Genomic DNA, 23,657 nt, shown 5'->3' with positions numbered 1-23,657 from the left:
GTGCTGAGTTTCTTGGTGGTCAGAGGGCCTGAGTCAACAGAAAATTTGGGCTCTGAGTTATGTTGCAGCCGGGAGGGAGGGGAGTCGCCCAGCAGGCTGCTTGGTGACAGGGAGGCAGGGCAGAGGCCAAATGAGAAGAGCTGCTGGAGCTTCGTTGCCTGGATGTCAGAGGAATGTGAGGGGCAGGGAGGGGTACAAAGAAGTGTGGAGAGAAGGGAACAGAGCCCAACTCAGGTGCCCAGCTGGCTGTGACCATGGATCCCTTGTGCCCTCAGCCCTATCCTTGGGGCGGGACAGTGGTGCTTAGCCACCACCAGGACCACAGCCACGTTTTAATGAGCGGCCAATATATAATATATACTGTTACCAGAATGCCTTTCAGATTCAGCTGGCTCTGAGCTCACCGTGTGACCCAAGGCAGATGCAAAGGAAAGTTATTCGAAGAGTAACTTTTAAAGAAAGGTCATGGATCTCAGAACTTTTGGGAGCTTGGTCAGGGTAGTAAGAAACTTTTCCCAAATTTGACTCTAGGGCTACAGGACAGCCAGCTAACAGCGTCATGATCACGAATGCCACATGAGGGACACTGTTTCTTATAGCAATTACCATTTTGCAGTTATTATGCGCTTTAATTTCTTCAAGTGTGGTGCCAAAATCTAGTGTTTAAAAGTGTTTAAACACAACAAAATGAGACTAATTGGACCTGTGGGATTTCAAAGGACAGTGGAAGGGTCCCCATTGCCAGATCTCGTTCCTAATGGCTCCCAAATGCCTCGGAGTTCTAAATAAGCAGCAACATTTTTCATTTCATAATTAGAAAGGTGTTTTTAGAGAAGTATAAAATGCAGGCCTCCCAAAGGGCTGGGAGGCTCACGCCTATAATCCCAGCCCTTTGGGGGGTCAAGGCAGGAGGAATGGCTTGAGCCTAGAAGTTCAACACCAGCCTGGGCAATACAGTGAGGCCTCGTCTCTACAAAAAAATTTAAAAAATTAGCCTGGCATGGTGGCACATGCTTATGGTCCTAGCTACTTGGGAGGCTGAGCTGGGAGATCACTTGAGCCTGGGAGGTTGAGGCTGCATTAAGCCAAGTTTGCACCACTACACTCCAGTCTGGGCAAGAGAGCAAGATCCTGTCTCAAAAAAAAAAGAAAAGAAAAAAAAAAGAAAAAGTTGGACGTGGCAGCTCATGCTTCTAATCCTAGCACTTTGGGAGGCTGAAGTGGGTGGATCATGAGATCAGGAGTTCAAGATCAGCCTGGCCAACATGGTGAAACCCCATCTCTACTGAAAATACAAAAATTAGCCAGGTGTGGTGGTGGGTGCCTGTAGTCCCAGCTACTTAGGAGGCTGAGGCAGGAGAATCACTTGAATCCACGAAGCAGAAGTTGCAGTGAGCCAAGATCGCGCCATCGCCCTTCAGCCTGGGTGGCAGAGCAAGACTCCATCTCAAAACAAAACAAAATAAACAACAAAAAAACAACTTTTGCCCAAATCTTCCATCCTTGAACTTTCTATAGTCCTTCCCAAGTAGCCAGCTGGCAAACTCAACAGAACAATTTAAGTCACAAAATTCAGTAATAAATAAAATATACAATGAATATTCACAACAGATGTAATAGATTATTATAAATGACTTTTAAAAGCCTTAAACCATTTTCCTTCTGAACATGAAAAGAAGAGTAGATTCCTAAGGGGGCAGGGGTAAGGTAGGGGACAGAAGGCACCCACTCAGGGAAGCAAGGAACAGAAGAACAGCAAAAATAGGAACAAACAAGGCACAGTGTTTGGTCCATGGTAAGCATTTAATAAAACTTGGCTATTACTATTATTGTTATTTTGCAGAAATAGGATCTCACTCTGCTGCCCAGGTTGGAGGGCAGTGGCCTGATCACAGCTCACTGCAGCCTCCAACTCCTGAGTTTAAGAGATCCTCCCACCTCAGCCACCGAGTAATAGGGACTACAGGTGCATGCCACCACTGTGTCTGGTTCTTAGGTATTATTACTATTATTGAGATGGAGTCTCCCTCTGTCAGCCAGGGTGGTGTGCAGATGCACAATCTCGGCTCACTGTAAACTCTGCCCCCCAGATTCAAGCAATTCTCCTGCCTCAGCCAGCTAATATTTGTATTTTTAGTAGAGACAGGGTTTCACCATGTTGGCCAGGCTGTAGGTATCATTATTATTATTATTAATTATTATTTTTGAGACGGAGTCTCACTCTGTTGCCCAGGCTGGAGTGCAGTGGCACAATGTTGGCTCACTGCAACCTCTGCCTCCTGGGTTCCAGTGATTCTCCTGCCTCATCCTCACTAGAAGCTGGGATTACAGGCGTGTGCCACCATGCCTGGCTAATTTTTGTATTTTTAGTAGAGATGGGATTTTTGTCATTTTGGCCAGGCTGGTCTTGAACTCATGATCTCAGGTGAGCTGCCGGCCTTGGCCTCCCAAAATACTGGGATTACAGGCATGAGCCAGTGTACCCGGCCCAAGTATTATTTTTGATTGAGCACCTCTTGTGTGTCAGGCATATAGCTTACATAAATTATCTCATTTGATTATTTCAACAACCCTGTGAGGCAGATAATTGTTTTTTGAAAGTATGGCTAAAGACACAGTGTTTGGAATATTGTTCTTGCTTGTCACTTGTTAGTAAGTGGTAGAACCAGGACTTCAGCAAAGATACCTGCTCCAAAGACATTCACAAAACCACTGACACTATGCGAAATGACACAGGCAGAAAACAAACTTGAGGGACTTCTCAGTTTTGCTGAGAGTTGGGTGTATTTTATCCAGGAGTGCTTGGATAAAAGAGAGTTTATACTTGTGGGCCTTATGGAAAACTATGGTATTAGTAGAAGAGTAGTTTCAAGGTTAGTATTTTTTTTTCATTTTGCAGAAAGAATACCTGTATTATTCAGTCTTGATGGTATCTGTTACAGTTTTCATACGGTTATATAGATTGTATTTATTGATTCAAGAAAGTTCATCTTTAATGCTTTTGCTAACTCATTAGTCTGACATCAAGGGTCAAATTTTCCATGCTTTGCTCCAGGCCAGGCAAATAAATGCTGATCCCTGATCCGTGTGTGTGTGTGTGTGTGTGTGTGTGTGTGTGTGTGTGAGAGAGAGAGAGACAGAGAGAGAGAGAGAAAAGAAAGGGTTTGAAAAATATTATGTATATATTTTGGCCAGGCACGGTCACTCATGATTGTAATCCCAGCACTTTGGGAGGCTGAAGTGGGCAGGTAACCTGAGGTCAGGAGTTCAGGACCAGCCTGGCCAACATGATGAAACCTGTTTCCACTAAAAATACAAAATTAGCCAGGTGTGGTGGTGGTGCCTGTAATCCCAGCTACTTCGGAGACTGAGGCAGGAGAAGTGCTTGAACCTGGGAGGCAAAGGTTGCAGTGAGCCGAGATCACACCACTGCACCCCCAGCCTGGGTGACAGAGCAAGACTTTGTCTAAAAAAAAAAAAAAGTGTATATTTTAAAGTAATTCTGTCTAGAAATTGTAAATTTTAAAGGCAAGGGCCATATGGTATTCTTCCTTTGATCTCCCCACAGTATTTAACATAATATTGAGCACTAAACTGAAGTGTAATACTGATTATATTGAGTGAAGATTATCTTTTATTTAAGGTACTCTAAAATGTAAATGTAGTTTTATTTCTTAAAGTTTTCAAAATTAAGTTTCAGAGTTCTTATTAAATATTATCAAATAATCTTAATACTTAAATGCATTATACATACATATATATATGTGTGTGTGTGTGTATTATCTTTTTGAGACAGGGTCTGACTCTGTCACCCGGGCTGGAGTGCGGTGGCTCAATCTGGGCTCCCTGCAACCTCCGCCTCCCAGGGTTCAAACGATTCTCCTGCCGCATCCTCCCGAGTAGCTGGGACCACAGTTAAATGCATTATATTTATGTCCATTCAAACATGAGGGAACTATTCTTGTTTTAGTTACTTTTAAATTAAAATTTAATTTTTTTTTTGGTTAGAGCCGTGTTTCGCTATGCTCAGCCTGGAGTCCACTGGCTGCTCACAGGCATGATTACAGCTCACTGCAGCCTTCTAGCTCCTGGTCTCCAGGGATCCACCCGTCTCAGCTCCAGAGTAGCTGGGACTACACGCCACGCTTGCCTTTTTAAAAATAAAGTCTAGGGGGCATTTGTCGAAATTTGTAAAAGTAGGCCAAGTGTGGTGGCTCATGCCTGTAATTCCACAACTCTGGAAGGCAGAGGCAGGAGGATCACTTGGAGCCAGGAGTTCGAGATGAGCCAGGGCAACAAAGCGAGATTCCTACACTTAAACAAAACTCACAAATGAGCCGGGCATGATGGAGCGCACCTATAGTCCCTAGCTACTCAGGAGACTGAGGCGAGGCATGGAATTTCAGAATTTAACAAACTCGGTCCAACTTTTTTTTGATAAAAATTCGCAGAATCAGGAATTATTAAGTCTGAAACGGAATTGAAGACTTTTGCAGACAGGCAAAATAGAAAACAACAGCGAGCCCTTTCAGAAGGGTGGCTGCTATTCCTAACGATATGGGGCCTCTGTTGCTTCAAATCAAGGAAAAAAGGATGCTGCTCTTGTCTGTTTTTAATTTTTATTTTAAACTACCGTGTGAAGAAGAGTCGCACGATCAGCTATGCTATTTCTTTGCACAAGCTGGTAGAAGGAGAGGTGATCAAGTTTCGTTGTTAGCAGGACATCCATTTAACAGGAGCGGGGAAGGCTGTGAATTGTTCTTCCCTGAGTTAAAATGACGCTATCCGGTCCTTTCTCCATAGACAATCGAAGATGAGGTCCTCTATCTGCGATGTCACCATCGTGGCCACTCGGGTGACCGTCTTCTCGGGGAGCTGCGCGGGTCGGCGGTGCCCGCGCCTCTGTGCTCGCAGCGGTTTTCCATGTAAGACATAATGGGACTGGGACGTCCACTTCCGGCTCAAACGAAGTTCAGACCGCGCGGTGCCCGGGTGCTGAGGCCGTCCGGAGCCAGGAGACTGGAGTCCTAGGCCCGGCACTGTGGGCACTGTGGGCACCGCGCGCAACGTGGCGGGCCGGGTGTCTCCGGAGGCGGTGGCGCGGGGGTTCGGGCACGTGGCCCGGGCCGGTGGTGGAGGGCCCGCGGCGTGGCGTGGGGACTCGAGCCCAGGGCCGGGGCGTGAGGGCGGCCGGGGGGCCCCAACGGTCGGCTGCGAAGGCCGGGGCGGGGGCGCAGGCCGGGGAGGCGCCGCTAGCCGCGCCGGGTCACGTGGCGCGGTCACGTGGCGCGCAGCCGGGCCGGCGGCGGTGGCGGCGGCGGCGGCGGTGGAGGGAGGCGGAGACTCGGCCGAGACGCGGGGGGAGGCGGCGGCGGCGGCGCGGGGCTGCTGGAGGCGGAGAGGCGCGGAGGAGCCGCGGCGGCTGCCGCCCTGAGGTGAGCAGGCGCGGGGCCGCTGTCGCCACCGCGGCGGGCCGGGCGCCGCGCAGTCCCGCGGGAGGGGGCGCGGGCTCGAGCGCCGTCCCTGCCCCGCCGGGCGTGTGTCCCCCTGCGGCGGGCCCCCGGGTCGGCGCGACTGGCTGGGTGGGCGCGGCGGGCGGGGGCCGGGGCGGCGGCTGCGGGGGGCTCGGGAGGGGGCGGCGCGAAGGGGCGTCTGACCCGGGCCCGGCGGCCGTGGCCGCTGCTTGTCTGTGGGAGCCTTTTGTCTCCCCGTGTGAGAAAATGGGGCGAAAGCGGAGCGCGGGGCGGGCGTGCGTGTGGGGTGGTGTGTGTGTGAGAACGGGAGGCGTTTGGCTTGGAGCCATTTTTTTTTTCTTAATTGTGGAGACAGAAAATCCCTGAAAACGGTTTCCCCGGGGAGACTGGGCTGCGCTCCTCCTCTTCCTCCCCGGCGTCGGGCCCGAGCGGCTTCCCCGGCTGCGCCGCCACCTCCCCTGCCGGGCCCGGCTCCCCAGCCCGCCCGCCCCACCTTCCGCGAAGCCCCGGGGCGAGCCGGGTGTCTGCAGAGCGGGCCCGGTCACCTGTCGTGGCAGCTGCATGGAAATCCCGGCGCTTCTGCTGTCTGGAGTCTGTGCTGTTTCCTCTGGCAGATCACGGAGATTCCGCTCCTCCCAGCACCAATCCTTCCCCTTTGCCCTGCGCTCCACAACACGGAGCAGGACGCCGATCCCAAAGTTTGACCCGCTTGGGCCAGTTAGCTGGGAGGTGTCTGCTTCTTCCCCGGGCGACAGCGCTTCAGGGGTGGGAAGGTGAGGGCGGTCTGGCTTTGTAGAAGGAAATGAGGGTGACACAGCTTTCTCCGGAGTTGATATCCCTTAGGGACCTATTCCTTCTACCTCCTGAACTGCCGTTGTCATCAGAAAGTCTCAAGACTTTCCCGTTGGGAATAATCAACACCCCTCGCCAGGGAACTGTCTCCTGGCTCTCTCCCTGTTTGAGGTCTCCACTGCCTCCCTTTTGTTTTACAGTAATTCAGCACCTTAAGGATATCCATTAAGTCATGATAATAGGCAGGTTTATAAAAAAAGCACAGAGGAAGTTATTGCTAAGGTTTTGAAGAACGTTAAAGCCCGTTGTAGGGGTAGGTGTGGGTCCTTCCTTTGTGCCTCTTCCTCCCTGTCTGGGGTCTCCATTTCTCAGTTGACGTTCGTGCATACAAACCCGCTGGGAATGGTACGGTGGTCCTGGAAAGTTCTCCCCAGGCTCCGCAGCGCCAGATTGCTGGGGTGTGAGGTTGTGATGGATGAGAAGTGACAGGGCACCTTGCACATAGCCACACTGCAATCCACAGAGGCCATGGGGACACTCATCTCGCGTTGTACAGTGACAGCCACGTTCTGAATGGAAGAGTCATAAGTGTCCTGTCTTGTAGTTAAGTCCTTGATAGGTAACTGGCATGGAAGTGATTATATGAATAAATTGTGAATAGAAAATCTCATGTTTAGTTCCTCAATTTAAAGAATAGTACTTAATTTGTATGAAAGTTGTTAGAAGCTGTGAATTTCCTTTAAGAATTTTAAGAGCTCTGTATTAGGGCTGTAGAAGTAGCAGGTTTATTTATTTATTTAATTTTTGGTTTGTTTTTTACATGATGTGGGGAGGTGTTGACTTCCAGAGTTAAAGTCTGTAGTACTGAATTGGAGGAATATGGGGAAAAATGTTTTCAACACAATGGAGCTTTCATACATGGGAGATGATTAGAAAGTCATGATTAGTTCTGGTGGTTGAGAAATAACCTTATGCATTTACTATTGTGTGTTTTAAAATGTCCTGGTCCTCTTCATTTAGAAAGTTTTTGTTTATATATCATATTTACCTTTTAGCCTTGAATATGTAGCTCCAAGAGTGGTAGTTTGGTGCAATGTGTGGGACATGAAGCCTGCTTTAAGTGGAATCGTCCAACATTGATGCTGAGATCTCGAGTAATGAAATAAGGGTCAAGAAACAGCAGCCTTCCTTCAGGCCAAATTTCAGCCCTCTCACTGGATAGTTCATAGGACAGTGTGAAGCCCAGGCTTTCTTTTTCATTTTGCTATAGATTCCAGGATCTGAATTGAGGAAGGTTTGTGAAGTGGCTGCCATGTGCATGGCTAAGTTAGGTGGGAATGTTACTTCAACTGTTTCACTTATTTACAACATCAGTTAACAATCTCCCTCCTGGATAGAGAGAGTGAGGATAGAGAGTGGCTCAATCGTGCATGTGATTTGTAAAATGCTTTTAAAAATTGAGTAAAGCCTCTTATGAAATGCTGTGATTCAGTTACTGCAGGGGTTTCCGTTTAGGATTCTGTGAAGCATTTCAGTATTACCAAAAGCCTTACAGAAATTGTACATTTGCCTTTAGTGAGACTGCATGGAATATGTAATTAAAATGTCAAATTTCTCTTAATTTGGCTGAGATAATGTTAAGTTAGTTATTATAAATACTAAACATACTAATTTTTTTGTGGTAAATAACATAAAATTTACTAGCCTGACAGGGTGTGGTGGTTCATGCCTATAATCCCAGCACTTTGGGAGGCTGAGGCAGATGGATTCCTTTAGGCCAGGAGTTCAAGACCAGCCTGGCCAACATGGTGGTGAAACCCTGTCTCTATTAATACAAAAATTAACCAGTCATTGTGGCACACATCTGTAATCCTAGCTACCCGGGAGGCAGAGGCGAAAGAATTGCTTGAACCCGGGACGCTGAGGTTGCCATAAAGCTGCAGTGAACAGAGGTTGCACTACTGCACTCCACCGTGGGTGACACAGTGAGATGCTGTCTCAAAGAAAAAAAACTAACTTAAATTATAAGTGTATGGTTCAGTGGCATTAAGTACATTCACGTTGTCATGCAGCCATCACCACTCTCCAGAACTTTGTTCAGTTTCCCAAACTGAGACTCCAGACTCGTTAAACCCCAACTTGTTTTCCCCTCCCTGAAGCTCCTGGAACCAACCCCTCCATTTTCTATCTCTATGAATTTGATTACTCTAGGTACCTCATATAAGTGGAATCACACAGTATTTGCCCTTTCATGACTGGCTTATTTCACTTATCATGATGTCCTTAAGGTTCATCCATGTTAGACCAAGTGTTAGAATTTGCATCTTTTTATTGTTTTATAGAGACGAGGTCTCACTATGTTGCCTAGGCTGGTCTCGAACTCTTGGGTTCAAGGAGTCCTCCCACCTAGGCCTCCCAAAGTGCTCAGTTTACAGGCATAAGTTACCACACCCAGATGAATTCCCATCCTTTTAAAAACTGAATAATATTCCATTGTATGTATGTACTACATTTTGTTGATAAATGTTCTAGATTTTTTTTTTTCTTTTTGAGATGGAGTCTCTGTCGCCCAGGCTGGAGTGCAGTGGCACGATCTTGGCTCACTGCAGCCTCCACCTCCTGGGTTCAGGCAATTCTTCTGCCTCAGCCTCCCGAGTAGCTGGGATTACAGGCGTGTACAACCACACTCGGCTAATTTTTTAAAAAATTTTTTGTAGAGACGGGGTTTCACCATCTCGGCCAGGGTAGTCTCGAACTCCTGACCTTGTGGTCCACCCGCCTTGGCCTCACAAAGTGCTGGGATTACAGGCGTGACCCACCATGCCCAGCCAAACATTCTAGATTTTTGTATACTAAATGTTTATAACTGTGGTATTTCATGATGATCAGGAGCCTTGTACTTGATTTTAGCAAAAAGGCATTGATCATAAACTCTGACTAGAAGTTATAGAACATTTGTTTTATTAAAACAGGAAAACAAATTAGTTATTATTTAATGCATAGAAACTCTTTAAAATACAGGACCCATGGGGGATAAAACCAATAAGTGTGTTAAGTCCTTGTTGGGTCCCATCACTTCCCTTCCATATGGATAATGACATTATAGAACATCTTTCTGAAATTGCAGCTGAAGCAGATGATGTTTTTTTTTTCCCAGCAATGTTATAGTGGTGGTATATTTTGCTGAATGGAAAGGTATATTCATATATAGGGCTCCTTTAAAATTCAATACCTCTTAAAGGGAAATGTAGATAAATGTGCATAGAATTCTGGTGTGGGAAAAATCTTTCTAAGCTTAACATCAAATGAAAACCTATAAAGTAAAAGATTTGACAACAGGTTTTACAGCATACATTATTTTCATTGTCTGTATAGTAAAGAATGGTGTGAGCAAAAAGACAAATGACAAACTGGAAAAATATGTGCAGCATATATTAAGCATCTCAATTTACATAGAGCTATAAAAATCAATAAGAAAAAGATGAACAGTTCATTAGAAAAATGGGCTAAAGGACATGAACAGATCTTTTTTTCTTTACATTTCAACTGTTTATCATGGAAATTTTTTCTTGTGGTCATTCATTTAATTAAGTGAAGAACATCAGTGTATTACGAATGTCCCTCTTGGAGCATCACTCACTGGGGTCTGTGATGTCCCTCTTGGAGCATCACACACTGGGGAACTAGGGGAGGGACAGCAGGGGGTGGGTAGTTGGGGAGGGATAACATGGGGAGAAAGGCCAGATATAGGTGATGGGGAGGAAGGCAGCAAACCACATTGCCATGTGTGTACCTATGCAACAATCTTGCATGTTCTTTACATGTACCCCAAAACGCAATAATATATATATAAAGAATGTCCCTCTTTATCTCATGTTATTTCTAAGCAGACATTTTGGAATGCTCAGAAGAATGTACTTTCAGTCTCCTAAGTTCTCCTAAGACACAATTTGAAGTGGGACTTAAACAGAAACAAGTATTGTCAGACTCCAGCTGAAATAGTAAAAGTAGTTTCTGTTTAAATCCTGGGAACCCTTAGATAAGGTTTGTGAAACTGAAAAAAGATCAAATCAGCACATGCAGATAGAGGATACAACAGATACCAAGATGGGTAAATGCCCAATTATTTTCAGTTCCCATAATCTGTACAAAGCTGTGAGTCAACCAGTAGGCCATATCTCACTAGGCAGACTTTGAGAAAGATGTTTCCCTATTTGAAACACAAGAAATTATTTATGAAAATATGGAGATGAAGAGGGAGCAGTTCTGTGCTACTTGCTGTGTTACCTTTGTTATGTTCCTAGTGTCACTGAGACTAGTTTAAAAACAGCCCGCAACAAAAATATTCTCATCACCAGCTATCTTTTCCACCTTTCTTCTTTTTTTATTGCTGTTTCTTTTTTGTTGCTGGAGCCCCTGCAGGTTTCTGGTGTCTTGGGGTATGATGTTACTCATAGAGGCAGATACTGTGGCTGCGCTGCCAGGTCTTGGGGGCGATGAGTGGGCTGCTCACAGTTTTACTGGCATCCAGTTCAGATGAAGCTCCTGCAGTTACTCCCTGGGTCCCTTTTCCAATCGGATCCTTCCTTTTACCCGTCTTTCTTTCCCAGTAGAAAGAACGTTCTCATGTTGGCAATCATCTTTCTGGATCTGGGGTAACTTCTGGGTCATAATTCTTAGGCAGTTTTCCATTCTTTTTCAGATCTCCCAGTTCTTGTTCCTTTGGTTGTCTATCTCCAGTAACTTTTCCACCCTTCTTCAGGATGTACGTAGCACCAGGAGAATTTTCAAGAGCTTCAGCATCTGCTTTTAGAGACGTACTGTCTGACAATGGCGAGTGTTTACTAGGAGCTTTGGCTTTCTCTGGATCTACAAGTGAGTAAGCAGAAATAAGCTGTGCCAAGGTGTGAATATCTTTTGGATTTTGTTTCCATAGCTGTTCTAGGTCACTAATTGCCTCCCTCTTCCACCCATATTTGAGTTTGAAGTTTGCAGCTTCTCTTACCAAGGACAAATGAGCAGGAGATTTGGGCTGATGGTTTTGATACCACTGGATAGCTTATGAGAAGACCTCAGTGGCACTATCAATATCTTCTTCATGCTATACATGGTCACTAGTACAGACACGATGCCTGGCTCATGCTTTAACTCCTCTGTGCTTCTCAATATTAGACATGCTTTAGAAATACTACCTTGAGAAATTTTCAGCCGTGCCATGGTCAGCTTAATTTCAGCTGCATTTTCTGGACGTTGATCTGAAAATTCCTGGAGCAGCTCTATTGCTTTTGTGTGCTGCTTTTCACAATAATACTGGGCAGCTTGAATTAACACAGGTAAGAGATGCTCCAGACTTTGGGACTGTAAACTGGCAGATATTTTGCAGCATTGTTCTGCCTGGTTTGTGTTCATAGCAAGTAAAGCTTTGTTAAATTCTATAGCATGTAGTTGTTTCTTGGAAAGCTTAAACTCTACTCCTTCCACATTGGTTAATTTCATTTTTTTCTTGGAGTTAAAGACATTTTAATCCTTGTTAATGGTAATGATGTTGTTTGCAACTACAGCTAGTAATCCCACATCTGTTGGTTTTAGTTTTATTATTTGATTATAAAGTTGCAAGGCCTCCTCTGTTCGACCCTGAAGCTGCAGAATATAAGTCATCTGACCATAAATGATGGCCAGTTCTGCCTGTGGGTCTTCCTCAGTCCCCTCAGCGTCTTCTGATAATGAGCAGTGCAGCAAAGGTCTTCAGCTTTTTGCAGAATTTTTATGGCCTGGTTCAGCTGGCCTTGGCCTATCAGTGCACATGCAGTGTTGTGGCACAGCTTATGTGTGCCTTCTTGAAGGCCCGAGTTCTCTGGAGCCACTTTTTCCCAGTTGCTTTCAGCTGCAACATTTGCTGAAAGGTTTGTTTTCGTCTCCTCTTTCCTAGCACTTTGAGAGGCTGAAGTGAGAGGATCACCTGAGCCCAGGAGTTCGAGACCAGTCTGGGCAACATAGCGAGACCTTGTCTCTATTTATTTTTTATTTAAATTAAAAAAAACACTAAAAACATAAATATAAAATACATTTCTGTTTTTTAAGCTACTCAGTCTATGGTTTTATGGCAGTCTGAGCAGATTAAGATAGCATTTTTCTTTTTTTTTTTTTTTTGGGACAGAGTCTTTCTCTGTCACCCAGGCTGGACTGCAATGGCGCTATCTTGGCTCACTGCAACCTCTGCCTCCCAGGTTTGAGCAATTCTTCTGCCTCAGCCTCCTGAGTACCTAGGACTACAGGCGTACACCACCACGCCCAGCCAATTTTTGTATTTTTAGTAGAGGCGGGGGTTTCACCATGTTGGTCAGGCTGGTCTCGAACTACTGACCTCGTGATCCTCCCGCCTGAGCCTCCCAAAGTTCTGGGATTACAGGTGTGAGCCACCATGCCCAGCCCGACAGCATTTTTCAATGATTATGTTGGCAATATAATTTAGGCACAATTTTTAAATTGTTTTGGAGACTGGGTCTCACTTTGTCATCCAGGCTGGAGTGCAGTGCTGCAATTATGGTTACTGCAGCCTTGACCTCCTAGGTTCAAGCAGTCCTCCTCCCGTAACCTCCTGAGTAGCTGAGACTACAGGCACATATCACCACACCTGGTCAACTAAAACTTTTTGTAAAGATGAGGTCTCACTATGTTGCCCAGGCTGGTCTTGAACTCCTGGGCTTAAGGGATTCTCCTGACTTGGCCTCCCGAAGTGTTAGGGTTACAGGTGTGAGCCATCGTAGCCAGCCTAGACACAATTTAGATCTTTATGGATTTGAAATGATTTGGTAAAGTTTAATATAAAGTATGGTGTGATGATGACTTCTGCTGTTCCTTTTCTTGGTAATCTTAATATTTGGGCATCTTCCAGTGTGGAATGGGAATAATAAGGTTGATGGCAATTCTCGGTGCTGGTGCAGACGAAGGGAGGTATATATAGACTCTCGGATAGTCTAAGTAGACATTGATGCACTCATTCCAGATAGCTGCTGTTAGGTATCACAATGCAAAATGTGTATAATCTTCTATCCAGAAAGTCCACATTAAGTAGGAATTTATCCTGAAGAAATAGTAGGAAATGTTAGAACAGATATATGTGCATAGTAAAGAATAGGAAATAACCTTAAATAAGGAATTGATTTAAATAATTATATCACCTTCCTTGCATGCAGCCATTGAAAGTGATGACATTCATTTATACTAACCAATCTGGAAAGATACCCATGATATATTATTGAGTGAAAAAGATAGGTTACATAACCATAGGCATAGTACTTAGAAATAGTATAGGCACAGAAGATGCTGAACAACTAGACTTTGAAGGCTGAGCTCAGAGGATCTAAGCTTCAGAAACCATCTAATAGATATTTGTTTGGTTCACCATGGTTTCAAAGACTGCACCAACTGGTTTAATTCTCCTGTCATAAGATCTGAATTTCCTGGACTGAGCATATGATTGAGTAATTTGCCTACCCTTTAGAGGTGTGTGTGTGTGTGTGTGTGTGTGTGTGTGTGTGTGTGTGTGTGTAGGATTGCGTCAATTGACATTTCCATAAAGACCATATAGAATGGGGATGGAGTCACAAGAAGAGGTGAGGTTATTTTAACTAAAGAAAGGGGAAGACATTTCAGGAAGACAAGGATCTAGATGCTCACTACCTATTTAGTTAAAATTAAATGCATGCTTTGCTCAGAAACATTAATCACCGCATCTTCATAAAATGACTGCAAACTCTGATAAACGCGTGCTTTCTTTTCCCTTTAACCATCTCTTTACCATGTTAGGATCTATACTGGTGGGTCAGCTCTACTTGCTTTCTTGCTTTCACAGAAAATAATTGGTGAACAATAAAATTTTGAATTCATGGATTTAAAATAAATAATTTATAATCTAATTTATAATCAGATATTTTTTCTGATGTAAGTAGAAGTACCAGTCTCTATACTTTTGTGGTATCAAGGATACTCACCCATGAGAGAAATAGTATTTTAAGAATAGAATTGAAATGTATTGTTTATGGAAAGCTCCAACAATAATGGTGTGGTAAGTTATAGAGTGTAGGAAATTATTCTGTAGGTGTGCAGAGGTGCTGTGCAGAGGATACAGATTTATTTGAACACCTTTCTGTTATTTTTATTCAGAAACACAATTAGAGTCAAAATAGATTTGAGAGAGCTTTGCAAAGGTACTGTAATGTAAGATACTGATTTCTCATTTTTTAAAAATTAAAGACTTTATTTAGACTGTAATGAATGGGAAAGGATTTGGAAACACATTACATGGGGTATTATGTTGTTACCATTATTTCTACTGTTCCTTCCTTTTGTAGTTTTAGCATGTATCCCAGTTTGTAGTGGGCATGTTAGAGCCCCTGGGATAAAATGCTTGGAGTGTGAGATATCTATTAATGTCTGGTTAAGTCTAAGAATTTGATCCTTTAAGTGAATTATGGTTTATGAAATATTTTTATGATTTTTATGAAAGCTTTTAAAAAATTTTTATGAAAGAAAGCTATGAAGTCTTAAAGCTTTTATTTGTATGTTTCAGCTATTGATGAGCTAGTTACTAGTTGGAACACTACATTCTAAAGACTCATTTGTGTCTGCTTTCCAAGACTGTTGCTTAGCGATTTTGAATTCTACGTAGATGTTACGGAGTGTTGTCACTGGGTTCAGAAATTTTTCATCCTCCTGGATGTTTCTTTTATTAGTTTCTTGTCGAGGACAAAGGGAAGATTAAACTTCTTGAGACAGTTATACCTCTGATTTGTGTGTGTGTGAATAATTTTCAATCCCAGTTATGGAAATCAAGAGTTTTGTGTAGAAAACTCTTACAGTACCATATTATTCTCCTCTGAAACTGTGCCTTTCCACTGTCTTGGCTATTAAAAGTGTATTTACCACCATGGGGAAATGGTAGTGTCAGAGATCCTCAGACAACAAATTGAGCTGTTAGTGCTGGGACAGTTTTGATATTCATAAAAAAATTGATCAGCAGTGATGTTACCATATGCTGAGAAAATGTACAGGATTATCTTTACATGTAATCAGTTTCTTAAGCTTCAGATGACCCTCTTAGCCACAAAACCAGATGAACAAATTCAGCTCTAATCGTTAGAATATCAAAACCTACATCATAAGAAGTTAGGCTTATGGTGTGCCCACAAAACCTGTCAGCCAAAACTGACATTTTAGGCAGAGTTACTGTTTAGAGTTGTTAAATAATCAGAGAATTTAACTTTATGTTAACAGTCAGGTTAGAGAATTTAAAATGTGATGCCTGGCTGGGCGTGGTAGCTTATGCCTGTAATCCCAGCATTTTGGGAGGCTGAGGCGGGAAAATCATTTGAATCCAGGAGTTGGAGACCAGCCTGGACAACATAGCCAGGCCTGCTCTTTACAAATAATTTAAAAATTAGCTGGGCGTGGTGACTCGTCTGTAGTCCCAGCTACTCAGGAGGCCTGAGGTGGGACGATCGCTTGAGTCTGGGGAGGTCAAAGCTGCAATGAGCCATGATTGCACCACGGAACTCCAACCTGGGTGACAGCGAGACCCTGTCTCAAAAATAAATAAAAATAAATGATGCCTGGATTTAATGTATTTTAGAGAGTGAGGTTTAAAGAGATTGGGTTGCTCAGGCATAGTGGCTCACACCTGTAATCCCAGCACTTTGGATGGCTGAAGTGTTAGGATTGCTTGAGCCCAGGAATTGGAAACCAGCCTGGACAACATAGCTAAACCTACTTCATCTCTACAAATAATTAAATAATTAAGATATAGTGGCATGTACCTGTGGTCCCAGCGAGGTGGGAAGCTCAAGTGGGAGGATTGCATGAGCCCAGGGAAGTCAAGGCTAGGTGACAGAGCGAGACCCCATCCGCTCCAAAAAAGAGATTGGGTCATAGAAGCCTGTAAGAGGAATGTGGTTGACACTGAGGTCACCTTTTCCAGACCTTACAAGTAATTTGAGCCTTTTCCATTTTTTTCTGTCATCTTTTCCCATGAAATGAGAAACTCAGTCTTGTGTTTCATATGTAGGAACTTTACTTTTCTGAGTTAATTTTCTGTTGCCTGAATAATGAAATAAATAATCTAGTATTTGAAATGCTTGGGGTAATACACAATAACTCTTAATAAAAGACAGAAAGCTCACATTTTGCTTATCTTATTCCATTAGTAATTATTTTTAATACTGGGACAGAAGTGAGAATGAAAGTGGCACACATCCTGTTTTGTCTTTTTACCCAGCTTTGCTTCTAAGGGACTCAGGAGTAAATTAGATAATGTAGGATTGGGATGCTGCCCAGAATCTATCTCCATTGTAGCTTACTCTAATGCATCAGTGCCCAGCCTTTTTGGATTTATGACATTCTGTTTGTGTTTGATTTTGCATTTCCCTCCTCACAACTTCAATGGCTATGACAGCCAGGTCTGTGTTACCAGTGGAGAGCAAATTGCTGATAGGAACTCCACAAATTATTTCTCTCATTCAGGTTTATCTAATTATGTCAACCTTTAATTTTAATTATCACTTTCAGACTTTTCTGGACCATTAACAAGCTGCTCAATTACATTGATATATAGAACATATTTATTTAAAGTTTTTGGCAATTAAAATGTTTTGAAAAATTTTGTGATACAGTATAAAAAGTAGTAGTCGATGATAGCATATGAGAATTGTATTTTATGTGCATTTTTGTGCAAGAAATTTGATAGAGTAATATTAAGTATCATTGTGGGTCCCTCCTAGGCTAAAATTGCTGCTGCTGCTTTTTTTTTTTTTTTTTTTTTTTTTGAGACAGGGTCGTAAAGACATGAGCCACCACTCCCAACCAAAATGCTTTTCTTTATAGAGATACATAGAAGCAATAATGTTTATGAGCTGCTTTGAAATCAGCTTTCTATAAATTTATTATAAAATAGAGAAGCCTCAAGTTTGACCATGTGGTTCAGAAATGGTAGGAGTATTGTTCTTAATTCTGAGAGCCTTGGGTTATCACATTTTCTTCCCTTTCTTAGCTTTGCTTTCTGTGTTTCACAAATAACTCGTCTCCTTGGCCGGCTGATGATCATATAAATGGAACCTCCTTGGCTATCCTTCATCCATGTTTAGTTGGTGAAGTTCTCTCTCCCCAACATGACCAAGAAAAATGGCATGTGATTTTACTAATAGGGAATTGATCTATTACTCTGATGTATACAAGACAGCCCAAACTTGGGAGATAAGGCAAGCACTATCAGGTGAATGAAACCTATTATCTTTGGAGGCCAGTTTAAGCCAATTACTTCACCATTTTAATTTTCATCAGTTATCCATTATTTATTGCTAAACCTTTTACTAGATTGTTAATGACTAGCAGAATAGGTTTTGCTCCTTTGGTGTTAGAGTGGTAAAGTGGATCCCAGATGAGATGTCCCAGGAAAGAGGCAGACAGGGGAGGCTTGACTCATTTACAAATTAGATCATGAAAGAGCCCCTAGAAGTCAAAATTTGGTTCAATTCCTTTCTCTTTATTTTGTGTCTTCCTGGCCTTAAGTACTGCCTGTTACCACATAATATTTTGAGAAGCAAACTATTAATATTTTATAGCATGGGTTTATTGTTTATCTAACATTATTGGAAGATTGTTAATCAACTGGGATGCATACCTTCAGCTACTAAATTTTTAGTTTAGTGGTTTAATATGATCATCCTCTGTGTGAAAATATTTTTTTTGTTTCTTGGTTTCTATATTACGTCATGTGTGGAACTTCATTGTCACCTGAGATTTACAACCTTCTGCTTCTTAATTCTTAATATGATTAATTCTTAATCTGACAGTGTAACTAGTATTTTAAATATGATTCTAACTTAGACTTAACATAAACTATTACATATAGAGAAACATTTGAAAGAAGTACATTCTCTCTTCTAATTCTCTGGTCTCTTTATACATTTAAAAACACACAGAAATAACAACCAAAAAATTGCTGATATAGATTGGCTCTAATGTAAACTGCTGAGTTAAGGGTAACTATATTTTATTTTAAAAGTTGCCTTTTCCTTTTTTTTTTTTTTTTTTTTTAGACGAGGTCTCTCTCTGTAGCCCAGGCTGGAGTGCAGTGGTGTAATCTCGGCTCACTACAACCTCTGCCTCCCGGGTTCAAGCGATTCTTCTGCCTCAGCCTCCAAAGTAGCTGGGACTACAGGTGCATACCACCATGCCCGGCTAATTTTTTATATTTTTAGTAGAGACGGGGTTTCACCATGTTAGCCAGGATGGTCTCGATCTCCTGACCTCATGATCCACCTGCCTTGGCCTCTCGAAGTGCTGGGATTACAGGCATGAGCTACAGTGACCGTCCAAAAGATGCCTTTTCTTTGAATATGTGAGTCACTCTAAAAATCCAGGTAAATGGAGTTCCAGGTGGGAACGACTGCTCACTTACATTGAAGCTCTTCCACTTCCCTCTTCTGGTGCTGAAATTTGAGTCTAGTTTTGACAGTGTGGAGTCTTTGCATCCCTTAGTCTTTTCTCAGAATTCCCGCTTCTGGTTTGACCAGATCACTATTGCAGGCACCAAGTAGCTAAGCTTGACATACTGGGCTCAAAGAGGAAAGGCTTTAGATTCTAGAAGATTTTGGCTAGGAATGGTCAAATTAAACAGAGAGTAGCCTTTGGCAGGGAAGCTGCATTGAAGCTCTGCTTTTTCCAGCAGAACTGTCAGGCTGCAGAGAATCCAAAGGGCTTGGATTGTTGGGACAAAGCATGTAGTTGAAGGAGATTCTGAATGTGATTTTGGATGGTTTTGAAATGTGTGAAGCAGTTATAGCAAATAGAGCACCTAGACATGCAGTCTTTTTGTTTTTTTGAATAAGTTTGTGGAGTTTATTTTCTTACTGTTTTAACCTCTTATGTGTATAAATGTTTTTCAGGGTTGGTTGCCTTGTAACCGTATGTTCATGACATATTTTGATGTGTAAAAGTTTATACTATGTAGTCAAACCTATCCATCTTTTTTCTGTTGTTTCTACCTTGTTGATTTGCTTAGAAAGTGTTTTCCCATGGAATTTTTTTTTCTTTCTTTTTTTTTTTTTTCTTTGGGACGGAGTTTCGCTCTTGTTACCCAGGCTGGAGTGCAATGGCACGATCTCGGCTCACCGCAACCTCCGCCTCCTGGGTTCAGGCAATTCTCCTGCCTCAGCCTCCTGACTAGCTGGGATTACAGGCACGCGCCACCATGCCCAGCTAATTTTTTGTATTTTTAGTAGAGACAGGGTTTCACCGTGTTGACCAGGATGGTCTCGATCTCTTGACCTCGTGATCCACCCGCCTCGGCCTCCCAAAGTGCTGGGATTACAGGCTTGAGCCACCGCGCCCGGCCCTTTCTTTTTTCTTGAGCAAATGTTGGGTATTTTTAATTTTTTAATAAGTTTTTATTTATTTATTTTTTAGACGGAGTCTCACTTTGTCACCCAGGCTGGACAGAGTGATCTCAGCTCACTGCAGCCTCCGCCTCCAGGTTTCAGGCAATTTTCCTGCCTCAGTCTCCCAAGTAGCTGGGGCTGCAGGTGTGTGCCACCACACCCAGCTAATTTTTTTTTTTTTTTTGAGATGGAGTTTCACTCTTGTTACCCAGGCTGGAGTGCAATGGCGCGATCTCGGCTCATCGCAACCTCCGCCTCCTGGGTTCAGGCAATTCTCCTGCCTCAGCCTCCTGAGTAGCTAGGATTACAGGCACACACCACCATGCCCAGCTAATTTTTTGTGTTTTTAGTAGAGACGGGGTTTCACCATGTTGACCAGGATGGTCTCAATCTCTTGACCTCGTGATCCACCCGCCTCGGCCTCCCAAAGTGCTGGGATTACAGGCTTGAGCCACTGCGCCCGGCCAATTTTTGTATTTTTAGTAGAGATGGGGTTTTGCCATGTTGGCCAGGCTGGTCTTGAACTCCTGACTGCCAAGTCTGTCCTGCAGACTCTGGCTGAGTGACAGATGAACAGAGTACACAGACACAGGCTTGCCTATCAGCAGGCTAGGGGGCTCCTGCCAGAGTCCATAGCAGCCCCCACAAGCCGTTGATGCCTGCATTTATTTAGTGCAGATTTAATGACGAAGACCTAGAGCAAACATCACTTGTGGGTAATTAACATTGTCAACCCCGAGTAGAAAGCAGTTCTGTGTGCATGATCAAATAAATGTTGGTTTCCAGAGAAATAGGTAAACAAGCTTATCTAGATAAATTCCTTTGCAATCCCTTGTTACCTGCCCTTTGCCATTAGCTCAAAACCTTCTGGCCTTCCAAGAAGGTTTGTGTCTTTCCTATAATTTTTCCCATCATCCTGACCAATCTCCTGCACCTAACTTCAGGTGATCCTCCTGCCTCAGCCTCCCAAAGTGCGAGGATTACAGGCATGAGCCACTGCACCTGACCTATAATGTTTTTATCAGAATAATTTTGAATTTATAGAAAAGTTGTTTTTCAGGGTTGGTTCCCTTGTAACTATCTTTTTGATAGTACAGAGTGCCCTTATAACCTTGTCTCGGCTTCCTCTAACCTTAGCATCTTACATTACTTAGAGCATTTGTCAAAACTAAGAAATTAACACTGGTACATTATTATTAGCTTAATGCTAGATTTCTTTCAGGTTTTGTCAGTTTTTTTCTTTTTCTCTTTTTTTTAATTTTGGTGAAAGCAAGTTATTAAGAAAGTAAAGAAACAAAAGAATGGCTACTCTATAGGCAGGGCAGCCCAATTTTTTTCACTAACGTCCTTCTTCCAGGGTACTGCATTGCATTGAGATGGGGTAGGTTTTTCTGTCTGTGTTTGTGTAGAGCTTTACAGCTTTACAGTTCAGAGTCCTTTCACACACATGGTGATTTAGATGGAAAATAATCTTGGGCATTGGTCTTATTAGACACATCTGCTCCATGAAGCATACATGTTGGCAGGGTGCTGTTCTGCATGCGTGAGGCCACACAAAACTTGGTTACAGAAATCCCATTCGATTTGTCAGTCACTGCTTCTATTTTCCATTTTTCATTCATCTTAATTCCCTAAGATGTTTTGCCCTCACTCTGCTGTCTCGTTCTTCCTTTGCCTGGAAAATTAGGATATGTTGTTGCTTATTTTTAAGCCTAGGAGAGAAAGTCACCCTTGTTGTGAAGAAGGATGTATTCCTGTACATTAATGCCTTCACTCTCCAGAATCTAGTGCTAGGCATGACCAGTCTTCCAACTTTATTGTTTAGACAAGACATGTTGCCTGGATAAACACGTCTTACTCTTCAGATAGGTTTACTCTTCTGTGGCTTGCTCTCCTGTCTCTGCCCTGCTGCGAGGGGGGACAGATGGACAGAACTAAGAGATGGAGAGGGCAGGCAGGGAATTAGGCACAACAGGCTGTATATTGGGTGGCTTCACATCAGGTGCGCTGCCTGGTAAAAACAGCATTAGCAGGGAGGCCTTAGATGCTTCTGCATTTAGCATCTTGCAGCTTCGCAGCTTATACCTGTTAATGTTAGTTGACCTGAGCTTTCTTGTGGGTGACCAGTAGTGCTTCTATTTGTGCATTCAAATGATCTCCCTTCTAACAATACTTTTTAAAAATTTTCTTAACCTTTTCTGACCTATAAAACATCATTTCCCTGCCTTTCCATATAGAAAACAGTGAGAATCTGCCAGGCAGGGTGGCTCATTCCTGTAATCCCAGCACTTTGGGAGGCCAAGGTCGTGGGTATACCTGAGATCAGGAGTTTGAGATCAGCCTGGCCAACATGGCAAAACCCTGTCCCTACTAAAAATAGAAAAATTATTAGCTGGGCATGGTGGCGGGCACCTGTAATCCCAGCTACTTGGGAGGCTGAGGCAGGGAGAATTGCTTGAACCCAGGAGCAGGGGTTGCAGTGAGCGGAGATTGCCCCAGTGAGTGTAGATTGTACTCCAGCATGGGTGACAGACTAAGACTCCGTCTCAAAAAAAAGAAAACAGTAAGAATCTGATTATTATGCATGCCTATGGAGGAGAGGAAAGAGTGGAGAAGGGAATCTTGGTTTTTGCCTCCAACCAGTCATTAGTAAATCAGTGGAGACAAAGTCTTACTCTGTAGCCCAGGCTGGAGTGCAATGGCACGATCTTGGCTCACTGCAACCCCTGCCTCCTGGGTTCAAATGATTCTCATGACTCAGCCTCCCAAATAGCTGGGATTACAGGCATGTGCCACACCATGCCTGGCTAATTTTTGTATTTTGAGTAGAGATGGGTTTCACCATGTTGGCCAGGCTGGTCTTGAACTCCTGACCTCAAGTGATTTGCCCACCTTGGCTTCCCGAAGTGTTGGGATTATAGGCGTGAGCCACCGTGCCTGGCCAGAAACACCGTTTTTAAAGTAGGTGTCCATTAATAGATTATACATACTTCAGCTTGTCCAGATAGGAGTGTTGGCCTTTTCTCCAAGGAGTTTTTCTCAATGGTTTGTGACTTTTTCCATTGCAAGTAATAATCATTGCTTGCATATGTTTAACACTTAGTTTACAAAGTATTTTTCCACATATGCCATTTCATTTGGTCTTCACAGCAACCTTGCACAATGTGTCAAGCACATATTTTCATATTTGATGAGAAAACTAAGGCTAAGATTTGCCTGTAGTCATAAGATGTTAAGCAGAAGTCTTGAGACTTGAGTCTGCATCTCCTGATTAAAAACTCGGTGTCCTGGCCAGGTGTTGTGGCTCATGCCTGTAATCCCAGCACTTTGGGAGAGTGAGTGGGTAGGTGACCTGTGGCCAGGAGTTCCAGACCAGCCTGGCCAACATGGCAAAACCCGGTCTCTACTAAAAGTACAAAAATTAGCTGGGCATGGTGGTGGGTGTCTGTCATCCCAGCTACTCAGGAGGCTGAGTCAGAAGAATTGCTTGAACCCAGGAGGTGGAGGTTGCAGTGAGCTGAGATTATACCACTGCCCTCCAGTCTGGGTGGCCGAGTGAGTCTCCTATCTCAAAAACAAAACAAAAACAACAACAAAAAAACTGTGTGTCCCTTCTCTTACTCCCTCACTCCCACCCTATGACCTCCCTTCTGCATTGGTCCTGTTATTTTTATGGATCCCCCTGCAGGTGATGCTGGTGGGGGCTTTCTCTTGGCAGTTGTAGACAATGTTGGGGACCGTAGTATGTACATCAGGTTGTTAACTAGCAGACCCTGTCTAGTGCATATCTAATGTTCTTTTTTCCCTTCTTTCTAAGTAGAATTGGAATTTTGTTTAGAGAGCCTCTTGTCCCCTGTGTGACTCTGGGGAAGCTGGCCTTATCCTTAGCACTGGGGTAAATCCTGACTGGTTTCAGCTAATCACACTGGTCCCATTCTCCATAGGTGGCTACTGTAGG

General features: G+C 43.4%; 1 protein-coding gene and 1 pseudogene across 2 annotated transcripts in view; one reads left to right on the top strand and one right to left on the bottom strand.

Moving 5' to 3' along the window:
- The first annotated feature begins 5,368 nt into the window (after positions 1 to 5,368).
- The window catches only part of TULP4 (TUB like protein 4), a 277,124-nt gene continuing 258,835 nt past the window's right edge, over positions 5,369 to 23,657 (top strand). Inside the window, 1 exon segment of the mRNA XM_032253194.1 lies at positions 5,369 to 5,435. The gene's annotated coding sequence lies outside the window, so the exon portion shown is untranslated.
- Positions 10,278 to 23,657, bottom strand: part of LOC116533495 — a 36,959-nt pseudogene continuing 23,579 nt past the window's right edge. The window contains exon 2 of the transcript XR_004261320.1: positions 10,278 to 12,197. The product of XR_004261320.1 is annotated as a signal recognition particle subunit SRP72 pseudogene (transcript). The remainder of the gene's footprint in view (positions 12,198 to 23,657) is intronic.

This window comes from Sapajus apella, unplaced genomic scaffold (assembly GCF_009761245.1).
Source record: "Sapajus apella isolate SASKATOON/1434 unplaced genomic scaffold, GSC_monkey_1.0 scaffold82, whole genome shotgun sequence".
In the NCBI taxonomy this organism is placed as follows: domain Eukaryota; kingdom Metazoa; phylum Chordata; class Mammalia; order Primates; family Cebidae; genus Sapajus; species Sapajus apella.
This window is presented reverse-complemented; position numbering and strand designations above follow the sequence as displayed.